We start from the raw sequence: 21777 nt of genomic DNA, 5'->3' as shown, positions 1-21777 counted from the left end.
CAGTGTCCTACATTGTGGCCAGAGAAACAAGAGAGTCTTTGCTGTCTTGTGTGTAGTTGTCTATCCATGTAGTAACCAATGTTTGGAATGCTTCGTTTGACAGCATGGAGGTGTTGAATTTCCAGCTCTTTGACCTCGGGATATTTTTACAGAGGTCAAAGCAGACGCAGACAAAGTGCTATGGGTCATATTGTGTAAGTGGTAGAATTAATGAAAATCTTTTGGATAAAAATGTAATCTATACGAGAGTAGGTGTTATGGACATTGGAGTAGTATGTATAGTCCATAGATGAGCTATTAGTCTCTCTCCAGATATCTATCAGTCCCATCTCTTTAGTAAGAGAGTTCAACATCTTCGCTGATCTAGGGTTTGTGGTGGGGACTTGAGATGATTTGTCCAGTTGAGTTGAGGGTACAATTAAAACCTCCAGCCAGCACTCCAAAGACAACACAATGCTCATTGAACAGGGTTTTTATTTTCGACATGAAAGCAGGAGTATCTGTGTTAGGGGCATGTATATTTAAGATAGTAATTGGTTGCCCATACATTGACCCAGAATAAATCTCTCCTCCGGATCAGATATGTTTTTGTCAATTATGAATGGAACATGCTTATGGATAAGTATGGCTGTGCCTCTACTGTTTGATTTGAAAGATTAGAAATACACCTGTCCCACCCAAGCTCTGCGGAGTTTAGCATGTTCAGCACCACAGAGGTGTACCTCTTGTAATAGCGCAATGTCCATTTTTTCCTTTTTATACCATTTTATTGCATGACCTAGTCCATGGCAGTTTCATGTCAGTAGATTTAAGGTACTAGTCACCGTCATCGAACAGTAATCGAACTCTAGTGCAAGTCATCTCTGGGAATATATCAGGTATCAAGGTAAGACCCAGATGCAGACCGTGTCGAAGTAACAATGTTTATTACAGCAACAGGGGCAAAGGTACAGGACGGCAGGCAGGCTCAGGTCAGGCAGAGGTCGGTAATCCAGAGGTGTGGCAAAGGTACAGGACGGCAGGCAGGCTCAGGGTCAGGGGTAGGCAGTGTGGTCAGGCGGGTGGGTACAGGGCCAGGACAGGCAAGGTTAAAAAACCAGGAGGACGAGAAAAGAGAGACTGGGGAAAAGCAGGCGCTAACACAAAAATGCTGGTTGGCTTGACAAACAAGATGAACTGGCAACAGACAAACAGAGAACACAGGTATAAATACACAGGGAATAATGGGGGAGATGGGCGACACCTGGAGGGGGGTGGAGACAATCACAAAGACAGGTGAAACAGATCAGGGTGTGACAGTATAGGTGAATAGTTACAGCTGCGATCACATAAAAGAAAAAGAAACAGTGTACATAAAATAACCTTCTCTGAACACCTAATCCAAGTTCCCAAACAACAACTCGACATATCCTGTCGGATCTGTTAACAATTCTGTGTTCCTGTCGGATCAGTCACAATTCTGTGTTCCGAAAAACATGAACGGTTCGCAACGCACAACGTCTTCTGAGAGAGAGAGAGAAAAAAATGCCTCATCCTCTGTGTGACAACATAGCCCCCATCCACAGTAAAAAAGAAATGGAGAAATGAAGTGAATAAAATCAATAGCCTAGCCTACAAATACATCCCCCAAAGGACATAGGCCTAAATGTTTGGACTAATAAAACAGAAATGAGAGAGCAAATCCCTAAATGACATCTATAGGATAAGTTGTTTGTTATTATTAAAACAAAATAATCAACAGGATAAGGCGGTCATAACCATGGGCAAAAAATTCACACACTGAGCCTTTCGTTACGTCTGTAGATGTGTCGTAATTGACAGGCTATCAATGGTGAAGGCCTGTGTGAAAATGATGAATACAAATAAAAAGAATAGGCTATAGGCCTAATATAAATTGACAGTATCTGATCTCTATCTCTGCCAATTAGCCTATATGTTCTACAGACAAGATAACAGGCTGTAAATGCTTAATTTTCTCACTTGACCTAAAAGAGGAAAAACAAGTAGGCACAAACATTAGAAGGCCTAGGATAAGCTATAGGGCCTATCCATCTTTCAGCTAAAATAAAAAAATAAAAAAAAATAGACATTAGCGGGGTGGGTGGGTAATTGGATGGGGGCTATATGTCGTCTTACCTCCATTAATAATAACAGTAAATCGCTTTTAGTCGTTGGTCCATTTCTCAGTGGCCAGGATTGTCCTTCAAAAAACATTTTGCCTCTTCGGGAGTTTTGAAGTGTCGCAGGGCTCCTTGGTGAAGAATCCTGAGCTCGTTTTGGTATTTGAATCCCCTGAAGATGCCTCGGTCATTGAAGTGTTTCTTCACCTCGTCAAACTCTCTGCGTATTCCAGCTGACAGGTCCTGGTGTAAAGTGAGTTTGGTGTTTCCCACTGTAATGGTGTTGATTGTCGCCGTCTGTAGGACTCGTTCCTTGTTGGTGAATCTCAGGAAATGTATGGTGATTGGGCGCGGTGGTTGTCTGGCTGCTGGTGAGGGCCTCAGTACTCGGTAAGCTCTCTTGAGATCCACTCGGGAAGTTTGTCTTGCAGGTAGCGGATCAGTGGTATGTTTCCCTCTTCTTTTACAGTCAGGTTTAATAGAACAGTTATTCCTTCACCCTCTATTTTCCAGGTCCTCTGTTTTCTCTTCCAGATGCTCTATTTTCTTTTCAGCAGATGCTGTTGTTTCCATGGTAGCAGATGCTATTGTTTCCATGGCGTCTGCCAGATGCTGTTGTTTCCATGGCATGTACCATTGAGTTTTCCATGGATAGGATTCACCCTTCTGCCTCATCCAGGCGCCCCACGTTGATGGTTATCTTGTTGTTGATGCCAAGAAAGGCATTTTCCAGGGTTGTCGCCTTGCCCCCTATCCCACTGTTCTGAGAGTTAATGGCATCTAGTTTGATGTTGAGTTATGTACGTTGGGATCTAAGCTAAGAAAGGATGTCTTCGCAAGAGGCGCTAGCTTTTTCTGAAGCTAGCTATTTCTTGGAGGCTTTTTCCGCAGATATTGCTCGAGTCCAGGTAAAAATGTCACATGTAATGTCACCTTTTGTAGCCGCCATGTTTTTCTTACTAAAGCTAATGGGGTTTAACTTGAAGTGGAGGTAAGATTAAGAATTGGAAATGACTTGTGCGGAGCTCTCAGTTTGTGCAGAGCTTTCAGTTCATGCGGCCATCTTGTTCAAGGGTCACGTGATTCCAAGAGCCTTTTTTTTAAGTCCAGAGAGAGTCGACACTCATCCAGACCATCAAATATGAACAGAACTTTAGAATTTCTCGTCATAGTCTTGATTGGTTTCATTTTAGGGAAGAATTCATGAAGCAGTTCAATCACAGTTGTTTTCCCCTACATAATGATCTTTTTTTGTGGAAAGATCTTTTCCTTCTGCCCAGTCGTGAATAAACTTCTGAACAGAGGCAGTCTTTCCCATGGGCTTGAACATCGGCTGGCTTCAATAGCGGTCTCTCCTGTGGCTGGTGTTCTGGATTCCAGATGTATGACCTCATGCTCATCTCTGACCCTTCCCCAGGCCCTCTCAATCACATGGAGATCACTGTATATCTGGTTTAGATAGATTTAGACAGATTCCCCTTCTTTGAAGTCCCCTCATATACAACCATACTTATTTAGACTTTCAGTTTGTCTTTGTCTGCAAGGAAAATCAAAGTTTATTCTTTATTTTACGGTCATGATTACTATATAGTATGTGTTTGTGTGTGTCTGGATTGGATTAGTCAGAGTGCAATAATAGGGCCTTGCAATAATATCATTATTATGTGTTTTGGTCAGGTTGTTTTTAAAATATATTTTTGGCCAACAGAAAATAATCTGGTTATCTGACCAGATAACAACCAAAATATGACTTCTTTCCCATGATGTCTTGATGTTGTCATGAAAAAATCCATCTTTACCTGGTTGATATCTGGTTATATGACGTCTTCTGAACCAGAAGTTTGCAACCATAATATGGCATCATAATGACGTCACCTGTCAAATTCTGCCTTCTGGGTGCTGTTGTGTTAATTCATACGGCTTACCTCTGACATCTAGAACCTCTGAAGCACTCTGGGCTGAGAGAGAAAGAGAGAGACAGCTTGTTTAGTTCAAATGTTCTTGTTTGGTTGTCTAGTCTGAAAAATCAGTGTCCTGTTATTTGTTTGTGCAGTTGTCATCTTACTTTTTTTTTAATCCTCTAACCTGCTGGTTCTGTTGTCTCACCCTCATCGTACTGATTCTTTACTGTTTCAACCAGTTGGTTCTGGTTAATCTTCAGGATTTCCAGTGAGATCTTCACAGCTCCCTCAATACCTTGGTCTCCACCATCTTATCCACTGTAGTCTATCTGTTAGCATTCTCCAGCTGGCCTTTTGTGATGCAACAAAAGCCTTCTAAACCTTTCAGGAACCACTAGACTCTCTTCAGCTCTGTTTTGAGCAGATCATCCAGAGTGGCCAGCAGCAGCTCAGGAACGGGAGCCATGAGTACAGTAACTGAGGAGAAGACCTCTGCCATTGTAGTCATAGCGTTCTTAAAGATGTAATGCATCCAGGCCACACCCCCTACTGGGGAAAACATTAGTCTCACTGTCTTAGGTAGTAGGTGTATTAGTACTGGGCTGAAACAAGCCTGCACACCTTGTAGCTCTCCAGGACCCAGATTGGTATTTACCTGAGACTTTACAATAATATTTCAAGCTGAAGAGTGTATATAGCTGCCATTACAGGCTAACTGTGAGAGTAAAAACATAACACTTTGAATATACACTACATTACCAAAAGTATGTGGACACCTGCACATCGAACATCTAATTCCAAAATCATGGGAATTAATATGGAGTTGGTCCCCCCTTTGCTGCTATAACAGCCTCCACTCTTCTGGAAAGGCTTTCCACTAGATGTTGGAACATTGCTGCAGGCACTTGCTTCCATTCAGCCACAAGAGCATTAATGAGGTCAGTCACTGATGTTGGGCGATTAGGCCTGGCTCGCACTAGCCGTTCCAATTCATTCCAAAGGTGTTCGATGGGGTTGAGGTCAGTATGGACCTTGCTTTGTGCACAGGGGCATTGTCATGCTGAAACAGGAAAGGGCCTTCCCCAAACTGTTGCCACAAAGTTGGAAGCATTGAATCGCTTAGAATGTCATTGTTTGCTGTAGTGTTAAGATTTCCCTTCACTGGAGCTAAGGAACCTAGCCCGAACCATGAAAAACAGTCCAAGACCATTATTCCTCCTCCACCAAACTTTACAGTTGGCACTATGCATTGGGGCAGGTAGTGTTCTCCGGCATCCGCCAAACCCAAATTCGTCCATCAGGACTGCCAGATGGTGAAGCATGATTCATCACTCCAGAGAACGTGTTTCCACTGCTCCAGAGTCCAATGGCGGTGAGCTTTACACCACTCCAGCCAACGCTAGGCATTGCACATGGTTTGTGTTAGGCTTGTGTGCGGCTGCTCAGCCATGGAAACCCATTTCATGAAGCTTCTGACGAACAGTTATTGTGCTGACGTTGTTTCCAGAGGCAGTTTGGAACTTGGTAGTGAGTGTTGCAACTGAGGACAGACGATTTTTACACACTACGCGCTTCAGCACTCGGCGGTCCCATTCTGTGCGCTTGTGTTGCCTACCACTTGGCGGCTAAGCCGTTGTTGCTCCTAAACTTTTCCACTTCACAACAGCACTTACAGTTGACCGGGGAAGCTCTAGCAGGGCAGAAATTTGGCCAACTGATTTGTTGGAAAGGTGGCATCCTATGATGGTGCCACGTTGAAAGTCACTGAGCTCTTCAGTACGGGCCATTCTGCTGCCAATGTTTTCCCTATGGAGATTGCATGGCTGTGTGCTCAATTTGATATACCTGTCAACAAAGGGTGTGGCTGAAATAGCCAAACCCCCACTAATTTGAAGGGGTATCCACATACGTTTGTATATATACACAGTGTACAAAACATTAAGAACACCCTCCTAATATTCCAGAGCGGCGCTCAAGCTGGAGGTCAATGATGATGACAGGTGTCCTTGAGCTCCAGATGCTCTGTGTGGTCTGGAAGAGCAGGTGCTGCTGGGAGAACACTGAAAGGTAATGGAAAGAGTAATTGGCCTTTGTCATTTACATTCATCCTACAAACAGAGATAGATTTCAAACCAATAACTACTGTATGTACATTACATTGTATAGGGAGGATGCAGCAGTGTTACTCGGGCACATTTTTGTCTTACATCGACATGTAGCAGACACTTGGTGCTGGAGCTCTCACTGAATAATGTACACACACACACACACACACACACACACACACACACACACACACACACACACACACACACACACACACACACACACACACATCTGGTTTTCCATGGAGTAGATATTTACTGTAGGCAAAAACAGACTGCCTATTAGTCTGGCCTGTCAGCAGCAGACACACATATGGGAGTGTCTGTAAAACACCCACCCACACAGATACACAAAGACAGTGTCACACACAACCCATGTTCTCTGATTCTGTCTTTCAAAACCATTGTATTAGCCTCTACATTACACGATTATAGCCAATTAAATTTGATTAGTGTGTGTGTGTTTGTTACCGGCAGGGCCCTCCCCAGTGTTTCCAGAGCGGCGCTCCAGCTGGGGATCGGAGGTCAATGATGATGACAGGTGTCTCTGAGCTCCAGATGCTCTGTGTGGTCTGGAAGAGCAGATGCTGCTGGGAGAACACTGAAAGGTAATGGAAAGAGTCATTGGCCTTTGTCATTTAGATTCATCCTACAAACAGAGATAGATTTCAAACCAATAACTACTGTATGTACATTACATTGTATAGGGAGGATGCAGCAGTGTTAACACTGGGGTGAGTTTGACAAAACATTTGTGGCAATAAGATCATTGTTCATCCATTTCCTACCAATGGATTTAAAATGACCTCAGTGCTACGTAGGTTTTAGGAATCTCATCTCTGGACAGGTTGTCTCAACATGCAGCAGACCCAGCTATTAAAGCACACATGCTGCACAACTCGGATGCAACTAACTAGCAACAACAAACATTATGCTAATGCCAGAGGACTGTCTTAGATCATTGATGATCACTTTCATGACAGCTAAGGAACATTTCAATAATGTTGCAAGTAGCTGTACACAGTGAATGAGATATGAGCGAGACTATGTATTTATTATTGATGTGCTGAGAGGGGTTAGCTGAGGTCAACATCTGGTGTCCAAGAGGTGATGTAACAATACATCTCACCTCACCCAACATCTGTCAGCTGTGCTGGGAATGGTGATTGTGTGTTAGAAACAGACGGAACAATTGTTTAGCAACCCTTTCAGATAGTCATTCACTTTTCAGCTTGAAAGTATACACATTTGTATTGTTAGATAGCTCTGGGTGATTCTAGCCATCCCTTCTGGTTAGTTCTAGTCTGGCAGCTTAGCCTCCCATTCAGATGACCCCCACTTCTGTTAGTGTCTTATTGGTTAAGGTCACACCGACTACTTATCACCACATCTCCTTCAGCCTATCAGTGACCTAGATTCCTGGGACTTCTGTTTCAGTTAGTGTAGGACCCCAGCACACTGTGTGGTCAGAAACGTGCTTTCCCCATCCTGATGAGCACTACCAGTTTTTCTCTCCTGCTGAGAAAGAAAATCCTGTGGGCTGACTCCCTGTCTGTCTGATATATTATTGTGTGTGCTTTTCAATAACCACAATTACTGTCAGAGTGGTGTTGGATGTTCATGTGTGTGTGGATCATTTATTAAACCTCCTTAACATGGAATACTGCTTCCTCCTGTTCTGGACAGACACACTGTGGTGGTTGCTACCGGCCTAAAACCAGCACCTACAATTTCCCCCTATTTTAATGCTCCTTCAATTCTACAACCGACCCATATTTTAATGCTCCTTCAATTCTACAACCGACCCATATTTTAATGGTCCTTCAATTCTACAACCGACCCATATTTTAATGCTCCTTCAATTCTACAACCGACCCATATTTTAATGGTCCTTCAATTCTACAACCGACCCATATTTTAATGGTCCTTCAATTCTACAACCGACCCATATTTTAATGCTCCTTCAATTCTACAACCGACCCATATTTTAATGGTCCTTCAATTCTACAACCGACCCATATTTTAATGGTCCTTCAATTCTACAACCGACCCATATTTTAATGCTCCTTCAATTCTACAACCGACCCATATTTTAATGCTCCTTCAATTCTACAACCGACCCATATTTTTCATGGTCCTTCAATTCTACAACCGACCCATATTTTTCATGGTTCTCCGAGCCAGATCCAGTAACCACTACAGCCCAAGGATGCCCGTTAACAGAGAAGATCCTCCAGAAGATGTGGTCACATGCCACAATATCTCAATAATTACAGCGATGGCTACGAGTCAAGGCACAGACTACCACACACACCACTGCTACGAGGGACAGCAGTCAGATTTTTGATTGTCTTAACTCACTACCACTATTAAGCTGAGCTTCTCAGTCTTTTTTTTCACACAGTTAGTCAACAAAGTCAGTTTTAAAAAATGACCTTGATAATCACCAGGCCTCAGTGTGAGAGAGCAAAATGTAATGCTCTGAGGAACCCATATATCATAAAATACCTGAACACATTTCCCACTGGCTCCGTGAACTCTGAGGGCCCGGAATAGGCTAGTTGATACAATGTTGCGACAGCTTCGGCAGGACCTTCATACGGTCATTGGGTCGGACCTAGTTGACTGATTTGATAGGCTACAATGTTGCACTTCACTAGTGATCGCTCAAGTCAAGACAGATAGAAAGGGAGGTAGACAGGCGGAATTGGGAGATGAATGCAATTGAAAGAACCTGCATTTTCATCTGGATATTTTCTGTTTTTCTGTATTTTTATTTAGTTGACAATGGAAGTTATAGGCCTACTGCTACTTTGGCCTAGGCTCTTAGTTCCATGCCCTCATTTCTTTAGCTGTCAATGGCTCAAGGTGAATCAATGTGTCCAAATGGCAGAGGCTGGTGCTCTGGCATTAGTGGAAATTTTACAGTTAGACTTTTATCATTTTAATTCAGATTTGTATTATTAACCATGTGACAATGATTGAGAAACAAAAACATTATATCATTAAAATGAAACACAAAAATGCCCATATGAAAATCATAAACGGCACGCAGATCAGTAGAAATGGTAATATAAATTGTAAGCGTTCCCCAACTTGAAACTCACATGCCACCTAGGAATACACCATTTTTAACAGAGCGCACATTTCTTTGTACTGCATAATTACAGTGTGTGTGTGAGAGAGATAACGAGATGAGTGTTGTCTAGTAACTAAGATTGTGCCTATTAAAACTGAGCACAAATGGACAGCTATGCGATCCATCGTGGACCACTTACCTCAATCCAGCACCAGCAGGTGGAAAGCACCACTCACTGGACCACGTCCAGCACTGTGTTCCTTGCTAGACTAGTGGGCTAGTACATCTACGTGTTTGGCATGGGCAGGAGCAGGCCTGTGAGCCGAGGGTGAGAAAATGACACGTTCCTAATTTGATATTGTTCCCATTCCTTTTCGCCAAGTTTAGAATTATAAACTAATAGAAAATAGAAGTGGAAAAGTATTGCGAGCATTGCTCCAGATCACTTGATAGCCACCACAAGGGTGAGAGAAGAGGGAGAGAGGGCTAGAGGGATCTTACAGCAGAGCATGTGTCCAACTCCAAATCCCCAACTGAATAGATAAGAGCATATTATGAGCGCACCACTTACAAAACAGAGCTGAGAACTCTCCATGCAGAACGTGGCCCATATATTAATATCCCATGTTTTTTTCTCTCACCTACCCAAATCCCATTGTCATATATATCAAGAATGCAAATTTGTGCCGTTTTACCACCTCACCAACAGGGGGTGCTGCAGCACCTCTATCAGCCATACTTCGTGCTGCTATAAGCTCAGGTGACGGTTAGCTGAGGAACGCTCAACTCCACTCTCTTATATAGAGGCAGAGTTGAGTTTTGATAACTGGTTGCGGGATTTGATAGCAACAACATCGAGTCACCATCAGTTGATTCTTGTAAAAATTTATATTTGGAACATGCTTACCTGTAGCCTAACCTATGTTTGTCCTGTACAACTGCGGTCCTTCAGCAGGGTGTTGAAATTCATGCTTTTAATAAAAACTTTTAGAACATACCAGGCATTTTCACAATAATCGTTTGATGGTAACTCAATGTTGTTGCTAGCAAATCCCGTGACCAGTTATCAAAACTCAACTCCGCCTCGCTATAAGAGAGTTGAGCGTTCCTCAGTTTATGACGGTGAAGGTGGACATAGGACAATCGTCACAGTGTGTTTACTGTAAATAGATACCTCGAGAGACCTCAACTTCACTAAACACTAACCTGCAGTCTCTTGTTTCACATGTTTTTTTGTTGTAAATAACCCAAGATAGACCGCAGCGTGTCATTTCCAATTTGAGCATATTAATCATAGTGGGCAGAACCAAGCAAGAGCTAGCGAGATCGTATTGGTGCATTCTAGCATGTATTTGAATATTTACATTAGAGAATGCCTACTCTGTGAAGTGCGCCTGTACAATAACTAACTGAAACTTTGGCAAAGGGCAAAGCCTACAAAAAGGTGTCCACTCTGTAACAGATTTTAGTTCTGGGTATTGAGATCAAATGTTTCATCTATGAGAAAATTAGCAGAATTTCAGGAGTCATGTCATCGGGAGAGATTAGCCAATCGCGAAGAAGAAAATTGACTACCTTAAAATCAGTGAAGGCTGGTGGGAGGTGCTAAAGGAGGACGGGCTCAATGTAATGGCTGAAATGGTATAAATGGAACAGAGTCAAACGTGGTTTCCATATGTTTGATACCGTTCCATTAATTCCATTCCAGCTATTACAATGAGCTAGTCCTCCTATAGCTCCTCCTACCAGCCTCCACTGCTTAAAATGGAGATAGCCACAATTGCACTGCCCATTTTGTCACAGACGCGATAATGGCACAGATACAAAGATGAGTCCTCTATCTATCTCTATGGGTTGAACAGCGTTCCATCACTAGGACACAGCAACCTTGGTTTGCTTGATAGCATATAATCTTTGACTGCCCTCAGGTGTTTATTAGTGTGTATTACACCAACATGCATCTTGGGTTTAGCGGGTGCAATATACTACTCTGGCCACAAAAGGGTAGTCTCTGTATTCATGACAAAAATACCCTCTGAAAATCTTTGGATATTGACTTCTGGAACCTGGTAGTCATTGGATTCTTTAAGTAATATTGTGTAACACTCTAAGTCTTTGATTGTGTCATAAGAACATGATGTACAGACAGAATTACATGTGGCTTCATACAGTTTGTAGGGTAAAGGTCATGGTTTTTAGTTTGACCATTTGAATGTATTTACTTTTATGTTTCCATATACTGTAGACCTGATTAAAAACTCCATGGACCTTTTTTAGACTGTGTGTGAGTAGACTTATGCGTGTTCATTTCTACCCATTCATATAAAGTAATCCTTCTAACCCCCCCCCCTGGATATCATAAGGTGAATGCACCAATTTGTAAGTCGCTCTGGATAAGAGCGTCTGCTAAATGACTTAAATGTTAAATATATTCCTCAACCTCTTCTTTGACAAGCTATAATGTGCTGTTGATTCTGGACATCTCTCTAAGAGGGTTTTATGGGGCTTTTCCTGTACAGCCTCTCTTTGGGATGGACTGAAAAACGTCTGGCTGAAAAAGATGGACCTCCAATGTTTTGGCTTGACATTTCCCCTGACTGCGACAGAGCAACTCTAATAAAGACTACTGATCTCCGTGGGATCTCAGATATCTTAATGACAGTAACATACTACTTGTTCCTCAAATGACCAGTAGCATATGTGTCCTTCAAATAAACAGACCAGTATTTTTTATTTGTACATGTACACTATGTAGCTTTCCCCTCATGATGCATACTGTATTGTATACCCCTCTGTGCTTCATACTTCAACATACTATATGCACCCTGGGCATCTGATACATCATCACCGTGCTAACTAGTACAGATAGACCTGTTAGTTGCATAGATCTGGAGTTTCATCCAAACTCAGTGTAAGTTCTGTTTGCTTAGTTAGTGCTGATCTGTATGATAGTACAGTATAGTAAGTCCTCCTGCTCTTAAAAAGGTTTCACAAGAAACCGCACAGAAATACACAGTATAGCAGATAGAGAAGGAGCCTCAGAGGAGCCAGAAAAGCACTGTGACCTGGAAGAATGGTTTCCTTTTATTCAAATACTTTTCCGGTTTCTCCACAGCAGATCTCACTTTAAGGGCTGGTTACATTCCTGTCTCTACGCAGAGCGTGTTCTACAGCTTGTGTTATGGGTCTTTGTGTCTGTCTGTGCTTATGTGTGCATCGTGGGGGCTATACGAGATCGTATCTGTGTGTGTACACAGGGATTACAGCACATGGCCGTGTGTGTTGGGGAACGGTCACAGTTCCTGTGTGATCGTACATGGGTCGTTCTCTGTAAGCTTAGAGACTAATATTTGTGTTGAGTGTTTGTGCTGACCTGGTGTGGTCCTGCTCTTCCAGCTGTAGAGGATGACCTGATCCAGTCCAGTTGTCCAGCTGGAGATAATGCTGACCTGGTCCAGGTCCAGTCATTGGCAGCTGTTCTGACGATCAACTAGCAGGGGGCACTGCTCTCCATACACTGCATTGGATCAGAGCTGGACTACAAAGAGCGAGAGAAAAAGAGATAGTGATGAATTACTATAAAAATATTTATCCCACATTAGATTAATCTTGACCTCATTTATGATAATGAAAACTTAAATATTGTTACATGTAATGTTATGCAGTAATGGAAAATGGTTAATGGTTCTCCAGAGATTAACAGTTTATTTACTTACCCTCTGTGTTTGAAATGAAATCATTAATCATTCTAGATCTCATCTCAAATGTTTTTCTCTCCAGAAAACAAAATAAGAACTGGTAAGCTAACTCCCTTATATCTTATTTTCTATCTTCCAAAATATCCTGCTTAGATCAGCCAAGCACAACATGCTCATGTGGTTTCCTATGTACACTACCATTCAAAAGTTTGGGGTCACTTAGAAATTTCCTAAGTGAAGGCTATTCCAGAAATGAAGGCTATTCCATGTGAGAAATTGCCAAGAAACTGAAGATCTCGTACAACGCCATGTACTACTCCCTTCAGAGAACAGCGCAAACTGGCTCTGACCAGAATAGAAAGAGGAGTGGGAGGCCCCGGTGCACAACTGAGCAAGAGGACAAGTACATTAGAGTGTCTAGTTTGAGAAACAGACACCTCACAAGTCCTCAACTGGCAGCTTCATTAAATAGTACCCACAAAACACCAGTCTCAACATCAACAGTGAAGAGGCGACTCCGGGATGCTGGCCTTCTAGGCAGAGTTGCAACGAAAAAGCCATATCTCAGACTAGCCAATAAAAATAAAAGATGAAGATGGGCAAAAGAACACAGACACTGGACAGAGGAACTCTGCCTAGAAGGCCAGCATCCCGGAGTCGCCTCTTCACTGTTGACATTGAGACTGGTGTTTTGCGGCGCGGAATACACGGAGACGTCAAAGTGTGTTTAAAAAAAAAAAAAAATCGTCAAAGAGTAATTATTTTAACTTAAAGCATTTAATAAAGACATTTATAGTACAATATTATGAGGAATGGGAATGAGAGGGCTACTTACACCGTTTTGGGAAGGGACCACAGCAGTGATTGAATGAGGGTATGAGGCATGAGTTGAGGTGTTCAGAGTTTTGACTTCAATGCAGGATTTGACTGGGAAGACAAAAAACAATAACACTACACAGTTAGACAAAATACCTAAGAATGAGTTAGTCCAAGCAAGGAGTAAAATCATTGATGTGCAATAATATGATTGTGTTTGTGTACGTGAATGACTTGAAAATTGATAGGGGTACCCATAGTGCTTAGAGAGGAAACATAAAATGTGCCAGTGGATGAGCGGGCACATGAGACGTGGCTTCAGTTCATGGCAGGAGAGAGTTGATAATGGTAGTGGAGTGGTCATCACTTAGTCAGGGAACAGGAGGGGACTTAGCTGTAAATACAAATACCAGATACATTTCATTACAGCTGCGCCATTGTAGGTTTGAACAACGAGTTTCTCTATGAAGTTAAACACAGACTATGCTGACTAAGTTAAACACAGACTATCTCGCCCACTTGACACATCAAAGTAGCCCAAGAAATGTTCCTGAATAAAGCCCTGATCATCCACATAACTGACGATAACTGACAACTGGAAGCAGACTGGGTCCCAGAGTGGAGGGGGCCATTTTTATCCCCTTGGCCCAAGAGTTTTTCCTTATCTGTTAACCTAACCAGGAAAACTCTGGATCCTATAAGGTATGACAGTGATTAATCAGTTGTAAAAAGGTTTTATAAGGGCTATGATGGGATTAGTTTTTCCTAATCAGGTCACATGGTATAAAACTGGAAAAAACTCCTGGCCCTGAATGTCATGCAGGCCAACTGCATGCAACTGTAGAACCTTCTAAAACATGTACTCACATCTGTCATCATTTTTATGTTGATGGATTCATTCCAGTTAATAACTTTAGATTGAAAACATATAGGCAGTATACCAGCCCAATTTTTATCACATTTTCTACTGACACACAAATTGACTAGAAATACATAACGTTACCCTGACCAAATAGACAGCGCACATAGGCTGTATGCAGTAGCCTACAGTTGATCAGACCTAAAAATGGTCTCGTTTTCATCCCATACAGCATGTTAGATGTCTAATGTTTAGGTGTAGCCTAGGCTGCTGCAACATTTATGTAACGAGCTTTTGCTTGTCTGTCCGGAGCGATTATCTAGTATCATCTTTGCTAAATAAATACCGGAGCAAAGTGAAAAGCCTACTTAAGCGCGCGCGGAAAAATGCGCTGCGTCAACCTCTTTAATCTAACTATTAATGGATGATGCGATGGAAGCAATCAAATCATTCTGAATTGATTTCTACATCCCAGAAAATACAGTAGAGCGTTCCATATGTTCAGCGAGTAAAGCATCGTAACGTGCAATTACCGCTTGTTAACGGAACTTTCCCTCTCTTCGTGTCCTCTAAATGCCAGTTCTTGCATGCCCCAAAACGCAGGGGTGTTGATCCAGTCAAAAGTTTGGACACACCTACTCATTCAAGGGTTTTTCTTTATTTTTTACATTGTAGAATAACAGTGAAGACATCAACACTATGAAATAACACACATGGAATCATGTTGTCACCAAAAATTACCTTTGATACCAGTTGGTACTGAACGCCCTCACCTTTTCATCCTTCTTCATGAAACTAATCCCAGGCAGAGGTCAACGCTCGGTTTTAAATCGCACCTTTTCCGTGTACCCAAGAGAATTAAATACATTCTTCAACAAAAAGTCAACGAAATTTGTGGTAGTGTTGGCGGCGAAAACTGCACACTCGAGCTGGTAACTGAAGTTAGCAAGGCAAATTGAAATAAATTACACTAACTGGACACAAAAAGAAAGTTACAAAACCAAGAAAACTATTTATAATCTACATCCTCCGTCTCCTGTAATTTGAATAAACGAATTTGAATAATATCAACAACAAAAATGCTGAACTATCACTTTTCAATCTCTATCCAATGTCAACAACTCACCAAGCTTCTCAACACATACGTTCGACCTCGCCCACCTTGTTGTCCATCTGAGGGTTGACAGTCACACACTGAATACAAACACACACGTTTGCGCAAGGCACACGTTGAATACAAACATATTTCATTTTTGAAGATCATAAGAAATATTATATAAAGTGGTACTAGGAGATGTGTTGTAACACTTTTTGCTTCATGTTATATTTGAGACAAGCTGATATTGTTGCAGTGAACAACATACTTATTATGTATGTCATGTACTGTTAAAATTGTGTTGATAAATGTTCTAACTTTGTAATTATATTATTTCATTGAGCATATATATACACACACACACACACACACACACACACACACACACACACACACACACACACACACACACACACACACACACACACACACACACACACACACACACACACACACACACACACACACACAGTTACTACCTATCCTGATTTATAATGCTATTTACTTTCCTCATGAGAATGGAGACAGACTATACCATATTGGTACCATATACCATAAGCTGAATGTGCTTTGTACATTAAGTTATACCAGCTCCAGTAAAGAGATCAGAGACTTGGGTGACTTCTACGTCATCTTTACTAAACAACATAACACAATTAACAATTAACACAGCAGACAAAAACAAGGTTTGACCACTCCTCAAAAATGGCTTCACTCCTGCTCCTCAAAAGAGGCAAAGACAGTGATGTTCTTCTTGTTAACTGCCTCCACATAGAACATCTCATAATCTCTCTGGAACTGGAACATGAATGGTTCCTTGAGGATAATATTTTCCTCTTCATCCAGGCCATCATACAACCGTAGTTCTTTAAGGGTTGTAATGCTGTCTTCCCTGTCCATCATACAACCATAGTTCTTTAAGGGTTGTAATGCGGTCTTCCCCCTCCATCATACAACCGTAGTTCTTTAAGGGTTGTAATGCGGTCTTCCCCGTCCATCATACAACCGTAGTTCTTTAAGGGTTGTAATGCTGTCTTCCCCGTCCATCATACAACCGTAGTTCTTTAAGGGTTGTAATGTGGTCTTCCCTGTCCATCATACAACCGTAGTTCTTTAAGGGTTGTAATGCGGTCTTCCCCCTCCATCATACAACCGTAGTTCTTTAAGGGTTGTAATGCGGTCTTCCCCGTCCATCATACAACCGTAGTTCTTTAAGGGTTGTAATGCTGTCTTCCCCGTCCATCATACAACCGTAGTTCTTTAAGGGTTGTAATGTGGTCTTCCCTGTCCATCATACAACCGTAGTTCTTTAAGGGTTGTAATGCGGTCTTCCCCCTCCATCATACAACTGTAGTTCTTTAAGGGTTGTAATACGGTCTTCCCCGTCCATCATACAACCGTAGTTCTTTAAGGGTTGTAATGCGGTCTTCCCCCTCCATCATACAACTGTAGTTCTTTAAGGGTTGTAATGCGGTCTTCCCCGTCCATCATACAACCGTAGTTCTTTAAGGGTTGTAATGCGGTCTTCCCCCTCCATCATACAACCGTAGTTCTTTAAGGGTTGTAATGCTGTCTTCCCCCTCCATCATACAACCGTAGTTCTTTAAGGGTTGTAATGTGGTCTTCCCCCTCCATCATACAACCGTAGTTCTTTAAGGGTTGTAATGCGGTCTTCCCTGTCCATCCCAATTACACTAGGGAGGGAAACTGTGCCTTTAAATGTTTGGAGTTGCTGTCTCTAGGGTGTCCCTTAGAAGAACATCTGCTTCCTTGAAGAAAAAGACATCAGACCTTAGTGAGTGAATGACATACATTACATACATTCAATATGAACATATATTCAGGTCAGTCTGGCTACAGTGAAAAAAGTGATTTTAAGGATGCAAATGAAAAGTTTTATAATGTTCAAGACTTACGGCATGGGAAAGTTCTGCAGAAGAACTAGGCACCACCATCACCCAATTTGCTGCATGTTTTCTTTTGAAAAAGAAAATCACACAATCAGATGAGTATCCAAAAAACATTATATCCACTAGTGATGAGAATTTCATAATTTTTACATACCTCAGGGAAATCACACGATGCTTCCATTGCAATGTACAGAGCGTACTGTAAGTTAAGAACGAGTAGGTTGTTAAGTTTGATAGTTATGATAACAACAATAATGATACTAGTAAATAATAATAATACCCCCCCATATATTTCAATATGTAGAAGACCAAGTATTTTTCACAACATGTATGGGTGTTGCTGGACCATAAAATGTATTTTCGACTGCAAACACACCATATCTCACATCAATGTAGTCACATGCTGTAACGCCCTGGCCATAGAGAGGGGTTTTTTGTTCTTTATTTTGGTTAGGCCAGGGTGTTACATTGGGTGGGCGTTCTATGTTCCTTTTTCTATGTTTTTGTATTTCTTTGTTTTGGGTCGTGTGTGGCTCCCAATCAGGCACAGCTAAAGTTCGTTGTTGCTGATTGGGAGTCACACATAAGGAGCATGTTTTTCCTTTGGGTTTTGTGGGTAATTGTTTCTGTTCAGTGTGTTACCTGTCAGTACTGTTTGGCTGTCGGTTTTCCTGTTTTTTTTGTATAGTGTTCTTTCATCAATTAAACGTCTATGATGAACACTAACTCCACTGCACCTTGGTCTACTCTCTCTTCAGACAGCCGTTACACATGCCAATGATCTTTCCTTGGACATTGTTTATAAGCTTTCTTCGTAAATGTGTTTTTAAGTTTCTTATTTAACATCAGTTTGCAGTGTGGACATGTTACAATGCCTTTTCTTGACTTGCCAAGTATGTTGGGACCAGGTGATTTCATTATTGTAAATATTATGTGTAGGCTGTGTAGACTCGCTGTGTAACTGGGAATGGCATCAACGATACACACTTATAGTCAGCCAACCATAAGGCATACATTGAAGAAACACAGAAAATCAACATTCAAATCGATTACATAACGGTACATGTAAACCTAAGCTTACTGCTCAAGTAGGCAAATTTGTCCATAAGATTCCCTCATTGTGAGCAATTAGCTAGCTCACGTGCAAATGGGTGCTAATTAACATCGGTGTGTTAGTTACATTTTAGTCATTTAGCAGACGCTCTTATCCAGAGCGACTTACAGTAGTGAATGCATACATTTCATAAATTTTTTAATATTTTTTTTGTACTGGCCCCCCGTGGGAATCAAACCCACAACCCTGGCATTGCACACACCATGCTGGCATTGCAAACACCATGCTCTACCAACTTAGCCACAGGGAAGACAGTTGGTCATATAAAACTATATCACTGCACTGGTATAGCATGAATATTACAAAGTACATTATGCATAATGACAGTCTCACTTACTTCCATGGTTTATAGTTTTATCCATGTAGGTTATGTTCGATTAAGATTTGCTTTTGTTGACGTTGATACCTTCGACGTTTACCTCAATTTGGGTGATCTTGAACTTGGACACCGGAAGGGTTCGGGTTAAACAGTGATAGACATTTGGGTGAGAACTAAACCAAAAATCTGACATTGTTTTTCCATTGGACTTTGGTTGTGCTTTTAGATGGTTGAAATTACACCAACTTTTGGCTGTCTTTATGAGTGGGTGAATATAGGTTGTAATCTCATTGATCAACGTCTCAACCAAATATTGCCCAATTATCCACGTTGAAATGATGTGGTGTGTGCAGTGGGATTCCCCCTGGGTGCAGCCAGTCATCCTTAGGAGGGTGCGGTCCACACCCCAAAATCACTTGGAATGTACAGTTCCAGTTACACTACAACACTACCAGGTTGTTATCTGATCAGTCGCTACTATTCATAGGCTCATACTTTTTATTCATTATGTTGGTAAATGCTGCAATAGTAACAAATCGTCTTATATTTTTGGGTGTATTTGACAATTATTCAGTAGACATCCAGTGACTTCCTGTTGGCAGCTCTTCAACAACAATGTTTTTTTGAACTTTATATCTAAATTCTGAAAAGGGTGAGTTGTGTAACCATGCTGCTGTGCTGCCAGTGCTGCAGTGTTTCTACTGAGTGTGTCCTCCTGTGGCCTAGACAAGAGGCAGAGTAGGAAGTCAAGCTCTCCTCCACTTGTCTCTCGCTCACTCACTTTCCGTGGCTGTGTTTACAATACACATACCATGCCTCTGGCTGCTGAGCTCTAGATTCAGTAAAAAGGCCTGGAATAGACTGTGTATGTGTGTGTATGTGTGTGTGTGTAGGGGCGTGTATGTGATTGTGAATCCAAACTTTGGGCTATGTTTATGTCTGCCGTCCCCTGGGGATACCACTGACATGCTGCTTCCTTATTGGATAATAAGATGAAGTCGAACGCTGACACACCGCGCTCTTATTGCATAATGAGAGGAAGTTAGACTCTATGACATTCACTCTTCACTCTTGTCTTCTTTCATCTGGCTTCAATTGTGGCATTTTGTCTTCTTCCTCCCCGTGATTGAAAGAGCTTTTTAGAGAGAAGGAGAACGGGAAAGATATACTTTTAGAAACAATGAACACCTCATGTCACCAGAACGTCCAGTGATGTTTATCTGTGTGTATCTGAGCATCTTAAAGTGGCTCAATGCCACAGACTCTAAAAGAAAAGCCAAACCTTCCAAGGAAAGTCCCAGCCACAAGTTCGATTGTTGACAACCAGAGATACTGTATATAAAAACTGTTATTCCAACAGAGCGGGCTCTTCCACATAGTGCATGTTCATTTACAGGTGGCTTTCATGAGAGCGGTATTTACTAGAAGACAAGTTGTGTTCAGATAAGGCTTACTTACTGCTACAGCTATAGGATGCTTGATCACATTCTCTATTTCCTCTCTCTATCATCTTCCCCTCCCTCTGTCCTTACCTTGAACTGCGACCCTGTTTCTTCTCTCCCACTCTCTGCTCTGCCAAACTAGTCTCTTCAGGAATGATCAACTTTATCAGTTTTACTTCTTTGGCAACTCTGTGACAATACATTTTGCTAATGTCTTTGAATGACTGGATGAAGAAGTAGTGACAGTTGGACATCAGAGTTCAGCCATTATGCCTCTTCCTTCCCTGGTCCCTGTTGTTCTGTGACAACACAACAGGACAACAGGAAGGGGGAACTATGAATGGCGAAAGCTGTTTACACATCAACTGTTGCCATGGCACAAGCTCTGTCCAGAGTTAATGATTAGCTGAGATGTGTAGCGGAGTCAAAGATATTTATAATTAACTCAAGATAGTTAATCTGTGTTTTCAATGGGAACAAATTAAGTCATGGATTACAGGCAACATCTGCATCGAGCCAAAGGCTAGAGCTGCCGCTTTCAGGGAGCGGGACACTAATCCGGACTCTTATAAGAAATCACGCTATGCCCTCAGACGAACCATCAAACAAGCAAAGCGTCATACAGGATTACGATTGAATCCTACTACACCGGCTCTGACGCTCGTCGGATGTGGCAGGGCTTGAAAACTATTACGGACTACAAAGGGAAACCCAGACGTGAGCTGCCCAGTGACGCGAGCCTACCAGATGAGCTAAATGCCTTTTATGCTCGCTTCGAGGCAAGCAACACTGAAGCATGCACGAGAGCACCAGCTGTTCTGGATGACTGTGTGTTAACGCTCTCTGTAGCCGATGTGAGCAAGACCTCGTGAAGAGGGCACGACAAAACCTTTTCCCCCTCAAGAGACTGAAAAGATTTGGCATGGGTCCCCAGATCCTCAAAAAGTTATACAGCTGCACCATCGAGAGCATCCTGACCGGTTGCATCACCGCCTGGTATGGCAACTGCACGGCATCTGACCGTAAGGCGCTACAGAGTGTAGTGCGTATGGCCCAGTATATCACTGGGGCCAAGCTTCCTGCCATCCAGGACCTTTAAAATAGGCGGTGTCAGAGGAAAGCCCATAAAACTGTCAGAGACTCCAGCCACCCAAGTCATAGACTGTTTTCTCTGCTACCGCACGGCAAGCGGTACCGGAGCGCCAAGTCTAGGACCAAAAGGCTCCTTAACAGCTTTTACCCCCAAGCCATAAGACTGCTGAACAATTAATCAAATGGCAACCGGAATATTTACATTGACACCCCCCCATTTGTTTGT

At 42.1% G+C, this 21777-nt stretch overlaps 3 long non-coding RNA genes across 7 annotated transcripts; all 3 read right to left on the bottom strand.

Annotated features, from left to right (window-relative positions):
- Positions 1-454: 454 nt before the first annotated feature.
- Positions 455-4926, bottom strand: LOC123724399 (uncharacterized). 2 transcript variants are annotated; one of them, XR_006756934.1, is made up of 2 exons: positions 4046-4926; positions 455-3657 (listed from the first exon to the last, which is right to left on the bottom strand). It is a non-coding gene; the product is annotated as an uncharacterized lncRNA (long non-coding RNA). The 2 variants fall into 2 exon arrangements; XR_006756933.1 differs by having other exon boundaries at positions 455-3569.
- An 861-nt stretch (positions 4927-5787) lies between these two features.
- LOC106560252 (uncharacterized) lies at positions 5788-15744 on the bottom strand. 4 transcript variants are annotated; one of them, XR_006757149.1, is made up of 7 exons: positions 15705-15744; positions 15320-15414; positions 13974-14113; positions 13739-13830; positions 12579-12743; positions 6598-6727; positions 5788-6081 (listed from the first exon to the last, which is right to left on the bottom strand). It is a non-coding gene; the product is annotated as an uncharacterized lncRNA (long non-coding RNA). The 4 variants fall into 4 exon arrangements; XR_006757148.1 differs by having other exon boundaries at positions 15352-15414; XR_006757147.1 differs by lacking the exon at positions 15705-15744 and having other exon boundaries at positions 15320-15698.
- A 1502-nt stretch (positions 15745-17246) lies between these two features.
- LOC123724606 (uncharacterized) lies at positions 17247-19139 on the bottom strand. The gene is made up of 4 exons (XR_006757146.1): positions 19036-19139; positions 17739-17783; positions 17591-17651; positions 17247-17443 (listed from the first exon to the last, which is right to left on the bottom strand). It is a non-coding gene; the product is annotated as an uncharacterized lncRNA (long non-coding RNA).
- Between the last annotated feature and the right edge of the window lie 2638 nt (positions 19140-21777).

Source organism: Salmo salar, chromosome ssa10 (genome assembly GCF_905237065.1).
Source record: "Salmo salar chromosome ssa10, Ssal_v3.1, whole genome shotgun sequence".
Classification (NCBI taxonomy): domain Eukaryota; kingdom Metazoa; phylum Chordata; class Actinopteri; order Salmoniformes; family Salmonidae; genus Salmo; species Salmo salar.
Note: the sequence above shows the minus strand (reverse complement) of the source record. Positions and strands in the feature narration are given on the sequence as shown.